Source organism: Lissotriton helveticus, chromosome 4_1 (assembly GCF_964261635.1).
Source record: "Lissotriton helveticus chromosome 4_1, aLisHel1.1, whole genome shotgun sequence".
Lineage (NCBI taxonomy): Eukaryota > Metazoa > Chordata > Amphibia > Caudata > Salamandridae > Lissotriton > Lissotriton helveticus.
Genome location: NC_136063.1, coordinates 1,483,982,181 through 1,484,003,750, shown reverse-complemented (window position 1 = coordinate 1,484,003,750; position 21,570 = coordinate 1,483,982,181).

Genomic DNA, 21,570 nt, shown 5'->3' with positions numbered 1-21,570 from the left:
TTATTTAAGTCAAATAGTAGCTGATGAGCGAAAGTGTAAACCAGTTTGTTCTGTTGTATGGATTGAGCAGCCTCCCGCATATCTCAAAGAAGGTGTTCTTAAAAAGCATATTGTCCTGTTTGGATGGCTGGGTGCATGAGCATGAGATCATACCAATTGATCAAGGAGGATTTTTTGAGGGTCACTTAACCATAGACAATTATTTTGTTCTTTGGGCCATCGTTTCTAAATCCTTGGAAGTGAACTAAAGGCCGTGCTGTTGTTTTATATTTTCATACAGCCATTGATACAGTAGACAGGGTACTCCTATGGGGAAGGTTTGCTCCTGGGAACTTCTGATTGCCCTCCTCAGTGAAAAACAAGCATTACATATGGACAATTGAGCACAGGTCAAACTCTATAAATCTAGTAGATTATCACAAAAGATTCTTCTGCAGGATGGCTAACAGCAGCGGTGCATCTTAGCACCTTTGCTTTTTTACCTTATTCTTGGTAGTATTTACAGAATCCATAAATCTATCAAATTAATTGTCGGAAAAAGATGATAAACTGCGTATATCCTGTCTGTTATATGACAATGAGTTGGTTTTGCTGGACTATACCCCTAACTGTCTGCAAAGAAAGTTAAACTCTGTTGAGGCTTATAGTAAGCAGAATTCACTGAAAATGAATCTGGATAAAACAAAGGTAGTGGTCTTTGGGGAAAGAGTGAATCATTTTAAATGGTGGACGTTGTGAACTCCTATAAATACCTAGGTCTGTCCTTATAAAGGAATTTAAAGTGGGATATGCATATGGAGAATGTTAAACAGATGCAGTAAGCAGGTTGTTTGGTCAAATTTAATCAGAGATATGGGGGCTTGGCCCTGACTCGACTAATGAATGGAAAATACCCCAGCTACGGCTATATGGGAAAGGGGCACTTGCTCTTTACCTCTCTTGCAACTGGGATCAGTTGGAGACGGCCATCCTTAGTGTTAGATTTAGGGGTCTCTAGTTGGCACAGGTAGGTACTTGTGACAAATAGGGACCCTTGCCTCTAGTCAGGGTAAGGGGGTACACTCCTAAATTAACCCCTGCTCACCCCCTTGGTAGCTTGGCACGAGCAGACAGGCTTATCTCAGAGGCAGTGTGTAAAGCGTTTGTGACCACATACAGTAATCAAGTGAAAACACTACAGATGGACACCACACAGGTTTTATATCAAAAATAAGTATTCCTTATATAGATTTCACACAAGACCATAAACAACAAAAATCCACAATACTGTACTTAAAATGATAGTTTTAGCTTAGTTCTGTTCCGTTCTTAAAATGCGACACTTTAAGTCAATGTACCTTTCGATGCGTGACGCTTCCACACCAAACAGTGTTGCAGCGATGGAAATGCCTCAAAGTTTGGGTGCAAAGAAATAAAGATGTGAAGGTCTTCCAGATGCAGCACATTTCTCCGATGATGCAAGAAGTCTCGATTCGATGAGTCAGCTGCAGCGGTGACACCCTTGTTCATCGATGCGACGGTAACAGCATCAGCTGCGACACTCTTCTCAAACGTTGCGAGAGGCTTCCGCACAATACACCAACTACAGCGGCGAAATTTAAGATGCGATGGCAGCAGCTCCGATGGCGGTGCGCTTCTCCGGGGATGCGAGGCGCTTTTCTTGATGCGGTGCAATACGACAGCTACAATTGCGACATCCACGAAGCGACGGCAGCAGCAGCGACGGCGACACGCTTCTTCCTCTTGAGTCGCGCTTACAGCTCCTTGCGACATGCAGTTCCTCAGAAGGCCCCAAAACAGCAGCAGGCACTTCCAAAGAAATCTGGGGAGCTGGGGGTTGAAGCCTGTTGTCCCTGAGACTTCAGCAGGAGGCAAGCTTTCTTCCAAGCCCTTGGAGATCCTTCAAAAATTGAAAGGAAACTACACAAAGTTCTTTCTCCTCTCTTTGGCAGTCAGGCAACCACTGCAGGCCAATCCCCCGAGCAGCACTTCAGCTTAGGGATAGTCTCTCCTCAGTTTCTTCAGGTTCCTCTCCTCAGAAAGGGTTTTTTCTTGTTTGTCCAAAAGTGATCTCATTTCTTGAGATCAGGGTCCCAATAGGTATACCCCCAAATCCTTTGTCCACTGAAGGCAGAGGGGGCTTTGCCCAGCCCAAACCAGTTCTGGAGCACTCTGTTGACATGACTCCTTCTTTCCTTTCACAGTGCAGAGCAGAAACATCAGACGCCCCACAGGAGGTGGAGCCAACATTGTGGAGGGAAAGCACAGCCTTGGAGCACTTTGTTGACATGATTCCTTCTCTCCTTTCACAGAGCAGGGCAGAGACATCAGACACACCACAGGGGGTGGAGCCAGCACTGTGAGGGGCAGGCACAGTCCTATTCAGGTCCCAGGTGCAACTCCTCCCTCCCATCTAGATGCAGCTCTCTCTACTCACCACTGGGCGGACTCACCCTGTCTCCTGGAATCCCCCAGCCCTGTCACTCAAACTCCAGGCAAGGATTACACAACCTAACAGAGGCAGGCCTGGATAGTTAGACAAGAAAATACCTACTTTCTATAAATGGTATTTTCAAACACAGAATGTTAAAACCAACTTCACTCAAAGATTTATTTTATCATTTTTAGTTCAGGCATACTAAACTCGAATTTCTGCCATGTTCCCTGAGTCAGTTAGGATTATAAGATGTAATAATTTAACTACCCATTCTGGCCTATGGAGAACAGGTAGCCTTGCAATAGTGAAAAATGAAAATGGCTGTAAATCACTATTAGGACATGCCACACACACCAGGGCATGTCCTTCCCTATACTTCCAGTGCACCCTGCCCTTAGATCTACCATAGGGGTGTCTGATATGAAGAAAAGGGAAGGTTTAGGGACTGGCATGTGGGTGCACTTGCTCACTCAGCATGGCAGTACCAGACTGCATGGTGGCGCTATGCTCATGACCACGCCCGTTTCTATAGAACGCTCAGCACAGCAGGGGAATTATCCCCGCGTGTGAGCACCGCAGCGGTCATGACGAGCTCAGCTCGTCATGAGCACTGCGCCACCGTGCCTTCATGACGATCTGAGCTCGTCATGAGCACACAAGGTGTTAAACGCAGTATAACGTTTTCTGTGAGGCCTAGGAATCTGAAAACGCAGGAATATGCAGCCCAGTCTCTTAGGAATTTTATTTTATTTCATTTTCTTTCTTTCTTGTGCTGCTTGTTTCATTCTTTTGCAATTTCTTTTTTTTCTACTTTTCTTCTTCACTCGCTGTTTTGCTAGTTCTTTCTTTGTCCTTCTGCTTCCTGTCATTCTTTTCTTCATTTCTTTATCTCACTTTTTCTCCTTTCTCCTCCTTTCTTTCTACATTTGTAATCAATTTCTTTTTCAAATTCTTTTCTTCGTCTCCTTTCTTGATTTTTCCAGTATTTCTTTTTCAATTTCTTTCTATCTTCCTATCACTTTTTTATTGCTTTTTCTTCTTTTGCCCTCAACTTTGCCCTTTTCTCTCCTTTCTGTTTCTTTATTACTTTCTTTTTCTTCACCTTTTCATTCTCCAGTTCTTCCTTTTCTTCCCTGTTTTTCTCTTTATTTAAAGTCTTTTGTGGACTTTACTTAATGTTTTTGTCGTTTTTTTTTTTCGTCCTCTCCCTTATTTGACTGTTTCCTTCTTACTTTCCACTTCCTCTTTTTCCGTTTCGACTTGTGCTCTATTTGCTCTCCTTTCCTTTTTCATTTTTTTACTGACTTGCTCTTTCCTGGTTCTTATCTTTTTTCAACCTCTTTATTTTTCTTTCTTCTGCTTTTACTTCTTCTGTTTCTTTCCTTGCTCCTTTTTGCTTTTCTCGTTTATTACTTCCTTCGACTGTTTGCTTTTGATTTCTATCTTTTTATTCAGATTCTTTCTGTTTGTTATTCTGCCTTCTATCCTTTCTTTTGTCTCATATCGTTCTTTTTTCTTATCTTTTTGTCTCTATTATTCTTACTTCTTTCTCCTTCCATTTATCAAGCTCTCTCATCACCTTTGTCGCTCTCATTTCAGTTAATTTCATATAATTTCATTTCTCTGTCTCTTCCTTCCACTGTCTCTCATTCAGTCCCCTTTCTTTTTTCTTTTTTCCGGATTTTCTCTTCTCTTTTTTCCTTTTTTTCTCTTTCTGACTTTCATTGACTTTCTCAGTCTCGTAATCATTTCCTACTCCTCTCATTTCTTTCTTCCTCTCCTTATGTTCTTTTCTCATTGTCTTTTGCATCCTTTCTCTCCTCCTTTCTTTCTTCTTCACATTTCAGTTTTTGCCCTCGTCTTCCTTTTTGTATACTTCTCTCCATCTTTTCTTTTCCTTTCTTTGTCTCCTTCCTGGCTTCTTAAAGCAATCTTTTCATGGATTCATTTTTGTCTCATTATTGTCTTAGTAAATTATAGTGAGGTGGTCACTGCAGAGATACGTGTACATGTTGATACCCATGATGTCTGCATGGGGGTCACAAAATGTATTATTGTTAATCGTCCTTCTGCTCTAATAATCAAAATAAGATCTGCATCAACTTACCTGTTGCATGACAATGAGAACACAAGTCTAAGTTAGGCTCTCACCACGGCCGGACTGGGAACCACAACCGGCCCTGGCAAAGTGCTCGGCTGCCCCTCCCTCCCAACTCAGGGGGGGAGGTGCCGCCGAGTTCTTTGCCGGGCCGGTTTTCAGCTGATTTTTTTATGCTGCAAAAACAGCCCTGTAACAAAAACGGCCCACAGGGGCCCAAAACCGGCCAACACCCGTGCGGCGCACCGGGAGATTGCCCGATACCCGCTATGGCCAGTCCGGCCCTGGCTCTCACTGTGACCCACAAACAACGGACAAAACAAATCCTTGCGGTCTCCACAAGTTAACATTTGCTGTAGAGCTAATGGTAGAGCTAATGGTGCATTAATGCTACATGTTCGCTGGAGCAGGACTGAGATACTCTACAGGCAGTATTTAAGTTACTTGGACTTTTATGTACCCTAATCAAACACCCTCATATTAGGCAGTAGCTCAGGATGGTTTCCAATGACCAGAATAGCTCTCATTTCAGAAAAGGCTTGAGACCTCTGGTCTACAGAGTGTCATTTCACCCTTGATGGGAGAAATTGTTTTTCCAATATTAACTGCAACTTTTCTTCGCTTATCAAGCTGGATGAATTAAATGAAAATTCATTAATTTTATTTAAGGGACTAAGAACGAATAAGCATGCTTCTCCTTGGGACAAGGAGTGGCTGATATCACAATCATGGTGGATAGTCAAATATTCTTCACTTCCCGCTGCCCTCAAATCCTTTACGATACAAAAGGGGATGATGGACGGAGCGTTTGAGCAAATCAAACACTCACCCCCAGTCAACTGATCTGGGTTTAATCCATCACCATTCTTTAGCCCACTCAGCCACCCCATTTCAGACATGGCTTATATGCAAATCAGTCTGACCCTGTGCCTCATGGGAACAGTCCAGCCCGAACTGCCAAGCCATGTCTTCCATGGACCGGAAACAAGCATCCTGGGACCGGTTTCGGATTCATAATCCTCATCATCCAGGCTATCTTGAATATAGTGGCCAGGTGAGCAAGGGACTCACGTCTGAGCATACCCTGCCACACTTAGGGTGAACAAAGCGATACAAAAGGGGATGATGGACGGAGCATTTGAGCAAATCAAACACTCACCCCCGTCAACTGATCTGGGTTTAATCCATCACCATTCTTTAGCCCACTCAGCCACCCCATTTCAGACATGGCTTATATGCAAATCAGTCTGACCCTGTGCCTCATGGGAACAGTCCAGCCCGAACTGCCAAGCCATGTCTTCCATGGACCGGAAACAAGCATCCTGGGACCGGTTTCGGATTCATAATCCTCATCAGCCAGGCTATCTTGAATCCAGTGGCCAAGTGAGCAAGGGACTCACGTCTGAGCATACCCTGCCACACTTAGGGCGAACAAAGCGATACAAAAGGGGATGATGGACGGAGCGTTTGAGCAAATAAAACACTCACCCCCAGTCAACTGATCTGGGTTTAATCCATCCCCATTCTTTAGCCCACTCAGCCTCCCCATTTCAGACATGGCTTATATGCAAATCGGTCTGACCCCGTGCCTCATGGGAACAGTCCAGCCCGAACTGCCAAGCCATGTCTTCCATGGACAGGAAACAAGCATCCTGGGACCGGTTTCGGATTCATAATCCTCATCAGCCAGGCCATCTTGAAACCAGTGGCCAAGTGAGCAAGGGACTCACGTCTGAGCATACCCTGCCACACTTAGGGCGAACAAAGCGATACAAAAGGGGATGATGGACGGAGCGTTTGAGCAAATCAAACACTCACCCCCAGTCAACTGATCTGGGTTTAATCCATCACCATTCTTTAGCCCACTCAGCCACCCCATTTCAGACATGGCTTATATGCAAATCAGTCTGACCCTGTGCCTCATGGGAACAGTCCAGCCCGAACTGCCAAGCCATGTCTTCCCTGGACTGGAAACAAGCATCCTGGGACCGGTTTCGGATTCATAATCCTCATCAGCCAGGCTATCTTGAATCCAGTGGCCAAGTGAGCAAGGGACTCACGTCTGAGCATACCCTGCCACACTTAGGGCGAACAAAGCGATACAAAAGGGGATGATGGACGGAGCGTTTGAGCAAATCAAACACTCACCCCAGTCAACTGATCTGGGTTTAATCCATCACCATTCTTTAGCCCACTCAGCCACCCCATTTCAGACATGGCTTATATGCAAATCAGTCTGACCCTGTGCCTCATGGGAACAGTCCAGCCTGAACTGCCAAGCCATGTCTTCCATGGACCGGAAACAAGCATCCTGGGACCGGTTTCGGATTCATAATCCTCATCAGCCAGGCTATCTTGAATCCAGTGGCCAAGTGAGCAAGGGACTCACGTCTGAGCATACCCTGCCACACTTAGGGCGAACAAAGCGATACAAAAGGGGATGATGGACGGAGCGTTTGAGCAAATCAAACACTCACCCCCAGTCAACTGATCTGGGTTTAATCCATCACCATTCTTTAGCCCACTCAGCCACCCCATTTCAGACATGGCTTATATGCAAATCAGTCTGACCCTGTGCCTCATGGGAACAGTCCAGCCCGAACTGCCAAGCCATGCCTTCCCTGGACCGGAAACAAGCTTCCGAGGACCGGTTTCTGGCATTCCAGCCGTCTTCAGCCCGGCTTGCTTGAATCCAGTGGCAAAGTGAGCAAGCGACTCACGTCTGAGCATACCCTGCCACACTAATGGTGGCCAAAATTGAATTAGCCGTACATTTGGGAGCCAAAATTATAGCATACACGGACGACACGCAGTTGTTGTTCACTTGGCCAGGCGAGGCTCTGTACACAGAGCAGATTCAGAACTGTCTGTCCTCAGTCTTCAATTGGTTAGCGTCATCCCAATTGAAGTGCAACGAGGACAAGACGGAAATTCTGCTCTACGGCCAATTTCCTCCTGACTTTAGGTCACTACTGTGGCCAGATGGTTTCCCCATTCCAGGTGCCTCAAACACCTTGGCCAAGAACCTCGGGGTCTGGTTTGGGGAAGACCTTCGTTTTGAGGGGCACATTAAGAGGCTTACTGGAGGCTGCTTCGGGACCTTGAAGTCTCTTAGAAAGTTTTTTCCGTTTCTACCGGCCTCTGCTCGCGAGTCAGTCGCAAGAGCTTTAATTCTCTCGCGCCTGGACTACGCCAACGCTCTGTTTAGTGGCTCCCCGGCCTACTTGATAGGGCGGCTCCAGATTATTCAGAACGCTACCGCCAGATTACTAGGGAATATCTCCAGGCGGATTAGCGTTAGGAGTTACCTGGAGAGTCTGCACTGGCTGCCGGTGCCGCATCGGATCACTTTCAAAATTCTGACTCTGGCCCACAAGGCCATTAATGGGCGGGGACCCACTTATTTGATGAAACGATTCCTGCGGTACTCCCCCAACCGAGATTTGCGCTCAGTAGCTCAACATCTCATGCAGGTCCCTCGTTTTCGGCGCGTCCGGTTGGGCGGACACTCTGTGGCAGTGAGGGCTGCGCGAGCATGGAATGCGCTCCCTGCCTCTCTGCGCAGTACTGTGGACTTCACGGCTTTTAAGAAAGCGCTAAAAACTCATTTGTTTAGATTAGCTGTTTAGTTTGTTATGTTGGTTCAGGGCTCTGCTGTTTCATTTCTTTTCTTTTTCTTCGTGGCAGGATACTCTGGCAGTAGTTGTGCGTGCTATAAAACAGCTTAACATAACATAACATAACAAAAGCGGTACAAAGGGGGTGGCAGTTCGGGCTGGACTGTTACCATGAGGCACAGGGTCAGACTGATTTGCATATAGCCATGTCTGAACTGGGGTGGCAGAGTGGGCTAAAGAATGGTGATGGATTAAACCCAGATCTTTTGACTGGGTGTGAGTGTTTGATTGGTTCAGATGCTCCGTCCATCACCACCCCCTTTTGTACCGATTTTGGCCGCCAAAAGTGTGGCAGGGTATACTCAGACGTGAGTCCCTTGTTCACTTGGCCACTGGATTCAAGATAGCCTGGCTGATGAGGATTATGAATCCGAAACCGGTCCCAGGATGCTTGTTTCCGGTCCAGGGAAGATATGGCTTGGCAGTTCGGGCTGGACTGTTCCCATAAGGCACAGGGTTGGACTGATTTGCATATAGCCATGTCTGAACTGGGGTGGCTGAGTGAACTAAAGAATGGTGGTGGATTAAACCCAGATCAGTTGACTGGGGGTGAGTGTTTGATTTGTTCAAACGCTCCGTCCATCATTCTCTTTTGTATCGCTTTGTTCGCCCTAAGTGTGGAAGGGTATACTCAGACGTGAGTCCCTTGTTCACTTGGCCACTGGATTCAAGATAGCCTGGCTGATGAGGATTATGAATCCAAAACCGGTCCCAGGATGCTTGTTTCCGGTCCAGGGAAGACATGGCTTGGCAGTTCGGGCTGGACTGTTCCCATGAGGCACAGGGTCAGACTGATTTGCATATAGCCACGTCTGAACTGGGGTGGCTGAGTGAACTAAAGAATGGTGGTGGATTAAACCCAGATCAGTTGACTGGGGGTGAGTGTTTGATTTGTTCAAACGCTCCGTCCATCATTCTCTTTTGTATCGCTTTGTTCGCCCTAAGTGTGGCAGGGTATACTCAGACGTGAGTCCCTTGTTCACTTGGCCACTGGATTCAAGATAGCCTGGCTGATGAGGATTATGAATCCGAAACCGGTCCCAGGATGCTTGTTTCCGGTCCAGGGAAGACATGGCTTGGCAGTTCGGGCTGGACTGTTCCCATAAGGCACAGGGTCAGACTGATTTGCATATAGCCATGTCTGAACTGGGGTGGCTGAGTGAACTAAAGAATGGTGGTGGATTAAACCCAGATCAGTTGACTGGGGGTGAGTGTTTGATTTGTTCAAACGCTCCGTCCATCATTCTCTTTTGTATCACTTTGTTCGCCCTAAGTGTGGCAGGGTATACTCAGACGTGAGTCCCTTGTTCACTTGGCCACGGGATTCAAGATAGCCTGGCTGATGAGGATTATGAATCCGAAACCGGTCCCAGGATGCCTGTTTCCGGTCCAGGGAAGACATGGCTTGGCAGTTCGGGCTGGACTGTTCCCATAAGGCACAGGGTCAGACTGATTTGCATATAGCCATGTCTGAACTGGGGTGGCTGAGTGAACTAAAGAATGGTGTTGGTTTAAACCCAGATCAGTTGACTGCGGGTGAGTGTTTGATTTGTTCAAATGCTCCGTCCATCATTCTCTTTTGTATCGCTTTGTTCGCCCTAAGTGTGGCAGGGTATACTCAGACGTGAGTCCCTTGTTCACTTGGCCACTGGATTCAAGATAGCCTGGCTGATGAGGATTATGAATCCGAAACCGGTCCCAGGATGCTTGTTTCCGGTCCAGGGAAGACATGGCTTGGCAGTTCGGGCTGGACTGTTCCCATAAGGCACAGGGTCAGACTGATTTGCATATAGCCATGTCTGAACTGGGGTGGCTGAGTGAACTAAAGAATGGTGGTGGATTAAACCCAGATCAGTTGACTGGGGGTGAGTGTTTGATTTGTTCAAACGCTCCGTCCATCATTCTCTTTTGTATCGCTTTGTTCGCCCTAAGTGTGGCAGGGTATACTCAGATGTGAGTCCCTTGTTCACTTGGCCACTGGATTCAAGATAGCCTGGCTGATGAGGATTATGAATCCGAAACCGGTCCCAGGATGCTTGTTTCCGGTCCAGGGAAGACATGGCTTGGCAGTTCGGGCTGGACTGTTCCCATAAGGCACAGGGTCAGACTGATTTGCATTTAGACATGTCTGAACTGGGGTGGCTGAGTGAACTAAAGAATGGTGTTGGATTAAACCCAGATCAGTTGACTGGGGGTGAGTGTTTGATTTGTTCAAACGCTCCGTCCATCATTCTCTTTTGTATCGCTTTGTTCGCCCTAAGTGTGGCAGGGTATACTCAGACGTGAGTCCCTTGTTCACTTGGCCACTGGATTCAAGATAGCCTGGCTGATGAGGATTATGAATCCGAAACCGGTCCCAGGATGCTTGTTTCCGGTCCAGGGAAGACATGGCTTGGCAGTTTGGGCTGGACTGTTCCCATAAGGCACAGGGTCAGACTGATTTGCATATAGCCATGTCTGAACTGGGGTGGCTGAGTGAACTAAAGAATGGTGGTGGATTAAACCCAGATCAGTTGACTGGGGGTGAGTGTTTGATTTGTTCAAACGCTCCGTCCATCATTCTCTTTTGTATCGCTCAAATCCTTTACAGCACCCTTTGTTTAACACCTTCGGGGCTGATGACGAGCTCAGCTCATCATGAGCGTAACGTGCCGTGCGCTGATGACGAGCTGAGCTCGTCATGTAACGCTGTAAATTTAAAAACGCAGCGCGCAGCGGGAAAACCGCTAGCGCGCATGCGGTTAATTGGAAACAGGGCGCCACATTTTAAAATGCTTTTGTGGACCAAGAGTAATCAGGACCTTTAATGTCAGTTGGTAAATAACATGGTGGTTTGGGAAACACTGAAAAACTTTGGATTTTCTCAATTTACATTCCTTTCCAGCCACTCTTCCATTTCCTAATTATCCAGGAGAGCAGATCTCCAAAGATATTGATATTTTATGTCCAACAGGTTTGGATATTTGAAATAAGGACTTTGGTAAAGAGCAGCATTTTAAAGTAGGAAGTTCCTGCAGATCATACTTTGACTACTTTTCTTACCAGCCAAATAAAATATCTGAGACAGTTCTTTCCCTTTTACCAGGTACTTGATAGAACAATATGTTCCTTTTGGTTAAACATGCTTATTGTTACTCCCTTATGTATTTTTAATTTATCACTGTCCCCAACACTATGATGAAACATGTGGAGTAAGTAAGTAAGTAAGTAAAGAATTTGTATAGCGCACTACTCTCCCGGAGGGTCTCAAGGCGCTTGAGGGGAGGGGGGGGGGGGGGGGGGGTTCGTTATTTATTAAATAGCCAGGTTTTTAGTTGTTTTCTGAAGGAGAGGTGGTTCTGTGTAAGGCGGAGGTGGGTGGGGAGAGAGTTCCAGGTTTTGGCCGCTAAGTAGGAGAAAGATCTTCCTCCCATGGTGGTTTTTCGGATGCGTGGAATCGCGGCGAGGGCTTGGTTGGACGATCGTAGTTGGCGGGTGGGGGTGTAAAAGGTTAGGCGCGTATTGAGGAATTTGGGTCCTAGGTCGTAGAGGGCTCTGTGCGCGTGGGTGAGGAGACGGAACGTTATTCTCTTGTTGACGGGGAGCCAATGAAGGTCTCTCAGGTGGCCGGAAATGTGATTGTGGCGGGGTAAGTCTAGGATATTGATATTTTATGTCCAACAGGTTTGGATATTTGAAATAAGGACTTTGGTAAAGAGCAGCATTTTAAAATAGGAAGTTGGTAAAGAGCAGCATTTTAAAGTAGGAAGTTCCTGCAGATCATACTTTGACTCCTTTTCTTACCAGCCAAATAAAATATCTGAGACAGTTCTTTCCCTTTTACCAGGTACTTGATAGAACAATATGTTCCTTTTGGTTAAACATGCTTATTGTTACTCCCTTATGTATTTTTAATTCATCACTGTCCCCAACACTATGATGAAACATGTGGAGTAAGTAAGTAAGTAAGTAAGTAAGTAAGTAAGTAAAGAATTTGTATAGCGCACTACTCACCCGGAGGGTCTCAAGGCACTTGAGGGGGGGGGGGTTCGTTATTTATTAAATAGCCAGGTTTTTAGTTGTTTTCTGAAGGAGAGGTGGTTCTGTGTAAGGCGGAGGTGGGTGGGGAGAGAGTTCCAGGTTTTGGCCGCTAAGTAGGAGAAAGATCTTCCTCCCATGGTGGTTTTTCAGATGCGTGTAATCGCAGCGAGGGCTTGATTGGACGATCGTAGTTGGCGGGTGGGGGTGTAAAAGGTTAGGCGCATGTTGAGGAATTTGGGTCCTAGGTCGTAGAGGGCTCTGTGCGCGTGGGTGAGGAGATGGAACATTATTCTCTTGTTGACGGGGAGCCAATGAAGGTCTCTCAGGTGGCCGGAAATGTGATTGTGGCGGGGTAAGTCTAGGATGAGTCTGGCTGAGGCGTTCTGAATGCGTTGGAGTTTTTTCTGTAATTTGGCTGTGGTTCCAGCGTAGAGGGTGTTTCCGTAGTCCAGTCGGCTAGTGACAAGTGCATGGGTGACCGTCTTTCTTGTTTCGGTGGGGATCCATCGGAAGATCTTTTTGAGCATACGCAAGATGTTAAAGCATGATGATGAGATGGCGTTGACTTGTCTGGTCATCGAGAGGGAGGAGTCTAGGATGAATCCTAGGTTGCGAGCATGGTCTGTTGGTTTGGGCGCGTTGCCTAGGGCTGGTGGCAACCATGAGTCGTCCCATGCAGAGGGGGATGATCCTAGGATGAGGACTTCGGTCTTGTCTGAGTTCAGTTTTAAACGACTATTCTTCATCCATTGGGCTACGTTTTTCATCCCTTCATGTAAGTTGGATTTGGCGGTGTTTGGGTCTTTGGTGAGGGAGAGGATCAGCTGTGTGTCGTCAGCATAGAAGATGATGTTGAGGTTCTGTTGGCGTGCAATGGATGCAAGGGGGCTCATGTAGACGTTGAAGAGGGTGGGGTTGAGCGATGATCCTTGTGGTACGCAGATAACTTCGGTGGCCTCTGATCTGAAGGGGGGGAGGCGGACTCTCTGGGTTCTTCCGGCGAGGAATGATATGATCCAATCCAATGCTTTTCCTTGTATCCCGACGTTGCTGAGGCGTTGTACAAGGGTGCTATGACAGACCGTGTCGAATGCTGCGGAGAGGTCCAGGAGGATAAGGGCAACTGTTTCGCCGTTGTCGAGTAGTGTTTGGATGTCGTCTATGGCTGCGATGAGGGCGGTCTCGGTGCTGTGTTTGGCTCGGAAGCCGGACTGTGAGGGGTCGAGGGAGTCGTTGGACTCGAGGAAGGCAGCGAGCTGACTGTTGACGGCCTTCTCTATGACTTTGGCAGGGAAAGGGAGGAGCGAGATGGGGCGGTAGTTCTTAAGTTCAGTGGGGTCTGCTGTAGGTTTCTTCAGGAGGGCACTGAGTTCGGCATGTTTCCAGCTTTCCGGGAAGGTAGCGGTGTTGAGGGAGCAGTTGATGATATCCCAGAGTTGGGGTGCTATGATGGAGTCGGCCTTGTTGAAGATGTGATGGGGGCCTGGGTCGGTTGGGGATCCAGAGTGAATGGAGTTCATTAAGCGGATGGTGTCTTCGGTGCTGATCGGGTTCCAGGCGCAAAGGGTGGTGGTGGGGTGCTTCAGTTCGGTGGTGAGGGGAGTGGACTGGTCGCCGAAGCAGTTATGTATGTCAGCGATTTTACTGTGGAAGAACGAGGCTAGAGAGTCGCAGAGGTCTTGAGAGGGAGTGATGTCGTTGGTGTCGGCGCTGGGATTGGTAAGCTCTTTGACGATGCTGAAGAGTTCCTTGCTGTTGTGGGCGTTGTTGTCGAGTCGATCCTTGAATGCAGATTTCTTGGTGGATCAGATCAGCTGGTGGTGTTTGCGGGTGGCGTCCTTGAGGGCGGTCATGTTTTCTGTGGTTGGGTTTTTTCGCCAGGCTTTCTCGAGGGTGCGGCAGTTCTTTTTGGAGTTCTTGAGGTCGTCGTTGAACCAGGAGGCTTTTTTGCTACCTGGCTTGTTGTGTTGCTTTTTCAAGGGCGCTAATTCGTCAGTGCAGTAGGTGATCCATTGTGTGAGATTGATGGCTGCTTGATTAGGGTCCGATGATTTGGCGGGAAGGTTTTGGCTTAGCGAAGTGGTGAGTTGGTTGGTGGTAAGTTTGTTCCAGTGTCTGCGGGGGACTTGTTGTGGGTGGTGGTGGGTTGTGGTCTTTCTGAAGCTGAAGTGAATGCAGCTGTGGTCCGTCCAGTGAAGTCCTGTGACGTGATTGAAGGAGACGTGCTTGCTGGAGGAGAAGATAGGGTCGAGCGTGTGTCCGGCGTAGTGGGTGGGGGTGTTTACTAGTTGTTTGAGTCCAAGATTGGCGAGGTTGTCCAGAAGGGTGGTGGTGTTGCTGTCGTTGTTCTTTTCCAGATGGAAGTTGAGGTCCCCTAGTAGGATGTAGTCTTCGGAGGGGAGGGCGTGTGGGCTGATGAAGTCAGTGATGTCTTCGCTGAATTGTGCGCGGGTTCCTGGTGGTCTGTAGATGACGGTGCCTCTAAGTGTGGTCTTGGGGTCGGTGTGAATCTGGAAGTGGAGGTGTTCGGCGGCTGTGAGGGTATCGTCGGAGCTGGTCGTGATGCGGATGGTGTTCTTGTGGACGATGGCGATGCCTCCTCCTGTCTGGTTGATGCGGTCCTTTCGGATGATCTTGTAGCTGTCCGGGATGGCTATTGCGATGTCGGGTGCTGATGAGGCGTTCATCCAGGTTTCTGTGAGAAAGGCGACGTCCGGCGTAGTGTTGTCCAGCAGGTTCCATAGTGCGTGGCAGTCGGGGAGGCGGCCGGTGTTGAGCGCAGTGAGGGTTGCGGCGTCGTACGTTTTAGTCGGGTGGAGTGGTTAATGCGAGGGCCAGGGGGTCTTGCGCTGGGCGCGGTCCAGGCGCGGACGGGCATAGACGGGCTTACCTTTGGCGTGCCTTCGGCGCGCATAGGGCGCGTCCGCTGCGCGCAAGTGCCTCTGTCATAAGTGGAGAGTGGAGGGGGGCGGAGAGTGGAGGGGGGCGGGGCGAGGGAGGAGCAGCTGGGAGACGGGAGCGGGGTGGCTAGTGGGGGTGGCTAGTGTGGAGGGTCAGTGGGAGCTGGAGGGAGCGGGGGTGGGGTCGTGGGGGAGCAGCGGCAGGGACGGGCTAAGGGCACAACAACAATGCTGGGCGAGATCACTGGCACAGAGCGAGGTCGCGGGCACAAACAAAAACAATCACTGGCACAATCAATGGCGCACAATGCAGGTCGCTGGCACAAATAGCTGGCACAAAATTGAGCAATGCAGGCAACAATACCGGGCCGAATGCAGGTCGCTGGCACAGATAGTAGGTCGCTGGCACAGATAGCAGGTCGCTGGCACGGAGAGCGCGATATCAGGCACAGAATGCAGGTCGCATGCACAGATAGCTGGCACAGGAGGGACGAGCTGCGAGAGGAGCGACCAGTTCTGACTGGGTCAGGATGGTCACCAGTGGCCAGTAGATAAACCAGTGGCCGTTCTGACACTGATAAGGATCTTTGCTCCAATGAACTAATCTAAAATGCTTTCATTGTTGCTGTATTCAGTGTTCCAGTGGGCATGTTATAGAAGTGCCCAGGGGGTGTGATGGGCGTTTGCTTTTACTTCCTATTCTGTAATACCAAAAACACTGGTGCACATACAGCCCCAGTGCTTCCTCAAGAGGGTATTTCCTCATTTGCATGGAGGCATGGCCCCATGCAAATGAGGAAATCCCTTTGCCTCTGCACCCGCGCTGTATGAGCAGAGGCAAAGAAGCTCTCAGGAGGTGCACTGACAGTGTGCCACCTAAAAGGTCGCCACTGTCATTGCACCCCCTGATTGCAGCCCTCTGGCAGGGGGATGGGATCACCATGGACGCCCCCAAGCATCCCCTTGCAGGCGGGTGCAGTCACTTACTGTACCCGCCTGCAAGGGGAGCTCTACTCACCTTTGAAGGTGCATCCGCTCCGTTGTTCATGTGAATGTGATGCACTCAGGGTAGTGTGAGTACAAGGCTGCTCTGTGGGCAGCGCATTCACCCTAATATTGCGCATTTTCCTAGATGCACCGGGTGCATGCTTTATAAGGTGTGCCCTGCGCAATCAAGGAAAATGCGCTGTATGTGTAGTACGGCCCCAGATGTTTAAGAATCTACAATACCAAGTGTAGAGTTTTTGGAGAAAAACAGAATAGGGCGTGTTTATAGAGAGACAAAGTAATTTACAATATCAGATTTGATGTAATAAAAGTAATAAATAGCAGGATGTACTTTTTTACTACGGAAGTGATTTCACTAATAATGTCTTTATTAATGCACGTGATGTCATCAGCAACAAGTCATTGAGTTTTTAGGTAGCCCATGGTGTTTTTTGTGTGGTCACATTACACACTATAACTAAGGGTTTTGTCTGTAATATAAATGTTTTAAAATATGTTAGGCACAATATCCGTAGTAGTTTTTAACGTAATGCTCCTCTAAGTGAAGGTGTGTCATTACATATAATTTATTTACAACCGTTTCACGTTATTGGAATTGAGGCTACATTTGCATAAACCCTGGAAGGTGCTAATAACCACAGATTGCTATTAAATGAACAATTACATGCAGTGTTGTGTTACTCTAATAGGTACATCTCTGTGGCACGAAAGGTTACAAGTTCACAGTAAAGATTTGCCCGTGAGAAAGCCTTAGATAGAAAAAATACGTCTTTGTGTACGATTTAAAATTGGTTTGAAAGAGAATGGCAACATTAAAATCACATGTGTTCAAAATATAAACAGATTTGCTAATGAATATCATTTTAAATTTAGAAATTAAAATGTGTTTATATGAAATACGTTTTCAGTCCCTCTCCGTCTCATCCAGGAAGAGAGGTCTGTTATTTCACTGCTGCACTGAAGCACAAAAGTCTCCTTAATTTATTACGTTCAAGTTAAGGCCTTGACAAAAAAACGAAAAAATCTATTTTGTTAATATTTGTGTTGTATTTTAAAAAAACATAAGAAAACTTAGACATTTTAGGTAACGAATTAAGTAGTTTGTCCAACTGCAGTCATATGATAATTGTATTTAATAATTATGTTTTGATGAAGTGAATTTTCAAAGCACATTTGCTTGCCATAGAAACCCCTTTGAACACATTTTAATAAAACTGACACGTTTGACAGCAATCCTCAGTGAGATCACTTTCATAGTGAACGATGCACCAAAAACCTAGCTTTGAGTAGGTGTGACATATAGTGCTCCTGGAATTTAGATGGAAGCCAGGAGTACTACTAGAATAAGCCACAGCAAAACCTTTTTGAATCAGCCCCATGTTGTTTCTCATAGTAGGCTGCCATATTGTAGAAAAATGATCTATGGTAACTCCAATTGGCCATAAAGTAGATGACTCACACTTTACAATTAGGTACGTAAAATATACAATATTTAAGTGGTAATTGAGTATATGCATAGTGTTTTTGCTACACAGGGACAATCTCTTTTGACTTGTGTAATGTATACATGTTGAACTCTCCAGTGGGGCATGGTGGTCGTTATGTATAATGATGGCTTACTCTATTTTGCCTATCCGTGAGCATTCCAAATGTTCACAGTGCAAGCATTATGAATTAATATGATTACAGTATTTGTCGAAGCTGTGTTAATTTGTACATGACATAGAGCCCAATTTAGCATTCGACAGATGGAGTAAAGGCAGTCATGGCAGTGGAGAACTTTACATCCGGCATCCTGCCTTTACTCCGCCTGCCAAATTTAGAGGTCACCACCTGCTCTGTGGTAAACTCTATGAGTTTGTATGAACCATAATCAATCCCATAGTGTATTTCATAGTAGGCAGCCATATTGTAGAAATATTATCTATGGTAACACCACTTAGCCATAAAGTAGTAACTCAAAGTTTATAATTAGATATGTAAAATATGCAATGTTGAAGATGTAATTGAGTATATATAGTGTTTTGCAACACAGGGACAATCTCTTATGACTTGTGTAATGTATAAATGGTGTACGCTCCACTGGTGCGTGTGTGGCATTTATATAAAATAGTGACTTACTCTATTTTGCCTATCGCAGCACATTCCTAATGTTCACAGAGCAAACATTACGCATTAATATGATTACAGTATGTGTCGAACCTGTGTTAATTTGTAAATGACGTAGGACCCAATTAAGAATTTGGCAGGTGGAGTAAAGGTATTCATGGAAGCGAATAACTTCACATATGACATCCTGCCTTTACTCCGCCTGCCAAATTTAGAAGTCACCACCTGCCCTGTGGTAAACTCTATCAGTTTACATGAAGTGCCATCAGAGAGGTTCATATAAAGTCATTTTAAACTTTAGTGTGCGTCCTTCATTTTTAACAGACACTTACTTCCAAACTTTTATACATGTTTATTTTTCCAAAAATAAACTCCTAAAATGGGAGTTTGTTTTGGGAAAAATAAAAACTAATGGACCCGACATCATGGGAGTTTACTCCCATTGAGTGGAGGTATGTATATTTACTTTCACTTTCACATACTCCCCCAGACCATTGGAGGAAGGTTTACACTGACGGAAAAAGTTTTACTGCAGTGGCAAAAATCTGGTAGTTCCTCAGACTTAAAATTGGGCAGATGGACTTAATGTTTGGAGGACAGGGTCCTCCGTCAGCGTCACAAATGAGCAAGGAACCCTAAACATTCATCTGTGGACAGAACTGTCAATACGATCGAACTCACCCGCTAAGAAATACCTTCTAGATTCATTGGAACACCTGGAATTAACCAACCATTGGGAGTCATTGACTGACAACAATAGTTTCAAAAAGGTGGTAACAAAAGTTACTAAACTGATATCATCTATTGAAGATAAAAAAAACCCTGGCCAAGAGGGCAAATGGATGGGCTGTGCTGAAAAATTACAATGCCCTGAAACCGCAGGAATACCTGAAAATGGGTCTCACGCGGAAGACAAAAGATACATTTCTAAACCTGCGCTTCGGAGTCCTACCAATTCTACTTCACTTGGCACCCTGGAAAAGGAGGCTAGAAGATCATCTTTGCCGTCTCTGTAGTTCAGGGAATGAGGATCTAATACACGTAATCTGCATCTGCCCTAACCTGTTAGACATAAGGCGCGCTCTACTTCGATCACTATGTAATCAAAAAGGTATAACAAGCTGCAGGCAAGCTGTGATGGTATGCTTCAACACTGAAGAGGTCCAGCTAAATTGTAGACTGATGAAATTCTTTGATATTGTAGCCACAAGACTCAAGCGCCAACCACATGGCGTAGCGACTAACAGCATGTAACAACTTGCTAATCAAGGAACAGTCTACTAAGGTCTCGCCAAGTCAAAGCACCCACCAGCACATCCAGTCACATTTTTAAATCTATAGGTGGAATACAGACAATGAAAACGAGAACAATGACTTTATAGGGTTTTAAACACCTTTTCATCTTTTTAACAATATATGTGAATTCAAGCTTAAAACGATTTTAACGTTGGAAGTTTTAATATTGTGAGTTTTAATTAACTGTACAATAAAGCAACTCTTATTCTTATTCTGTCAGCGTCACAAAGGAGTAGCCTATCCTCCAACTCTGTAATGGGCTCACAGTGTTTATACTGATGACAATAGACTACTCTCCTTCCTTTTTCAACAGTGAATCTTTATCTACTCCTTATTAATTAGGCTGTTATTGGCACAAGAATGCAGTTGGCCATTAATAGATGACCCTTCGAAGTCAGTAGAAGTGCTGCTGTGCCTCAGATATTTACTTGAAGGCTCTCTAGAGTGAACATAAACTGTGCAGTACCTCAGATATATTTTCTAGATGACACAATAAAGTCAGTGAAAAGTATTCAGTACCTAATGGTTGCTAGAGCTCTCTTTGAAGTCAGCAGAAAAGCTGTACTACCTGAGGTTGTTGTTAGAGTTCCCTCTGAAGTCAGCAGGAAGGTTTCTGTGGCCCAGTTATTTACCAGAAGTTAATTAATTTAAAGTCAGCTGGAAGTGTGCAGTACCTAAGAGCTTTACTAGGTGACCAACTAAAGTCATCAGAAAGAATGGAGTACTTGAGGTAATTGCTAGAATTCCCTCTGAAATCGTCAGAAAGGGTGCACAACATCGTGTCATTACTAAATGTCCCTCTGAAGTCAGCATAAAGGGTACAGTGCATCAAGTTGTTTTTAGATTTTCTCTGAAGTCAGAAAAAAGAGTGCACTACGCAGGTCATTGGCATTACTAGGGGTCCCTCTGAAGTTAGCAGAAGGATGCTGTTCCATAATGGGTTACTGTCTAAGGTCAGGCATTGACTCTAACAGCAATCTACTGATTTTAGTAGAAGGGTTCCTCCACATTGATACTGTATATAGAGCCAAGCTGCCGTTGATCTAAACAAGTAGTCAGGACCCAACCAATTTCAAATAATTTGACAGTGTGTTACACATACTGCGAATACTTTTTGTTTGCTTAGTTGCAGGCATATTTAAGTTGCACCCCTGGTTTCACAGAGACTCCGCTCATGAAACCAACTTAATAAAAAGTCAGAAATGTTTGCTAACAAAGGGTAGGGGCATGATCGATAAATATTTTCTAAGAGTAGGTGTGACTTATTCTCGTACTACTCATGGCTCATTTTTTAATTTCATGAGTAAGCCAATACTACTTCCGGCTTATCCTGGCATCTCCTGAATTCCTGTTGAAAAACAATAGAACTACAAAAGTATTTCACAGCAAACCTTTATGAATCAGAACAATGGTTTAACCTGAGACAGAAGGCCTGGTTCATAGAAATGTTTCTATGCGTAGGTTTGACCAATTATTGCATTATTACTGCCTTACTACTGACTTCCAAGGGTAAGCCAGGGGTATTGCAAGAGTAAGTCACAGTAAATTGATTGTGAATCAGGCCCAAAGATGTGAGTGAGGTTTGCCTCCCACTGCTTATATTTACAGCAAGAGGTGTTTCCAAATGTATTGATCTTCTTTGGAGATCCGGAGAGCTGGCAAGTTCTAAAGGGCCAGCTTTAGCGCTGGTGGTGCCGAGTGCAACAAGAGTTGTGGCGCCCCCTCCCCCACATGACCTCCACCTCAGATTCCTTCACTACCACCTGGCAAAAGTTCCAATCTTCTCTCCATAGCCACTCTCTCACATACATATGATTTGTTTTAAAGCGCTGGTAAAGGCTGGTTTTACTAATCCACTCAGCTATCCACAAATATGCAGATCTGTTCTTTGCAGCAGGCATATTAACCCTCTTCTCTAGTTTATGTCGAGTCAAAACGACCACTAGACAAAATTCAATTTCTTGCTCTCTAGCAGGAACTTTAATCACAAAGAGTTATCTTGGCATATGTATTACTGCCTGAAAG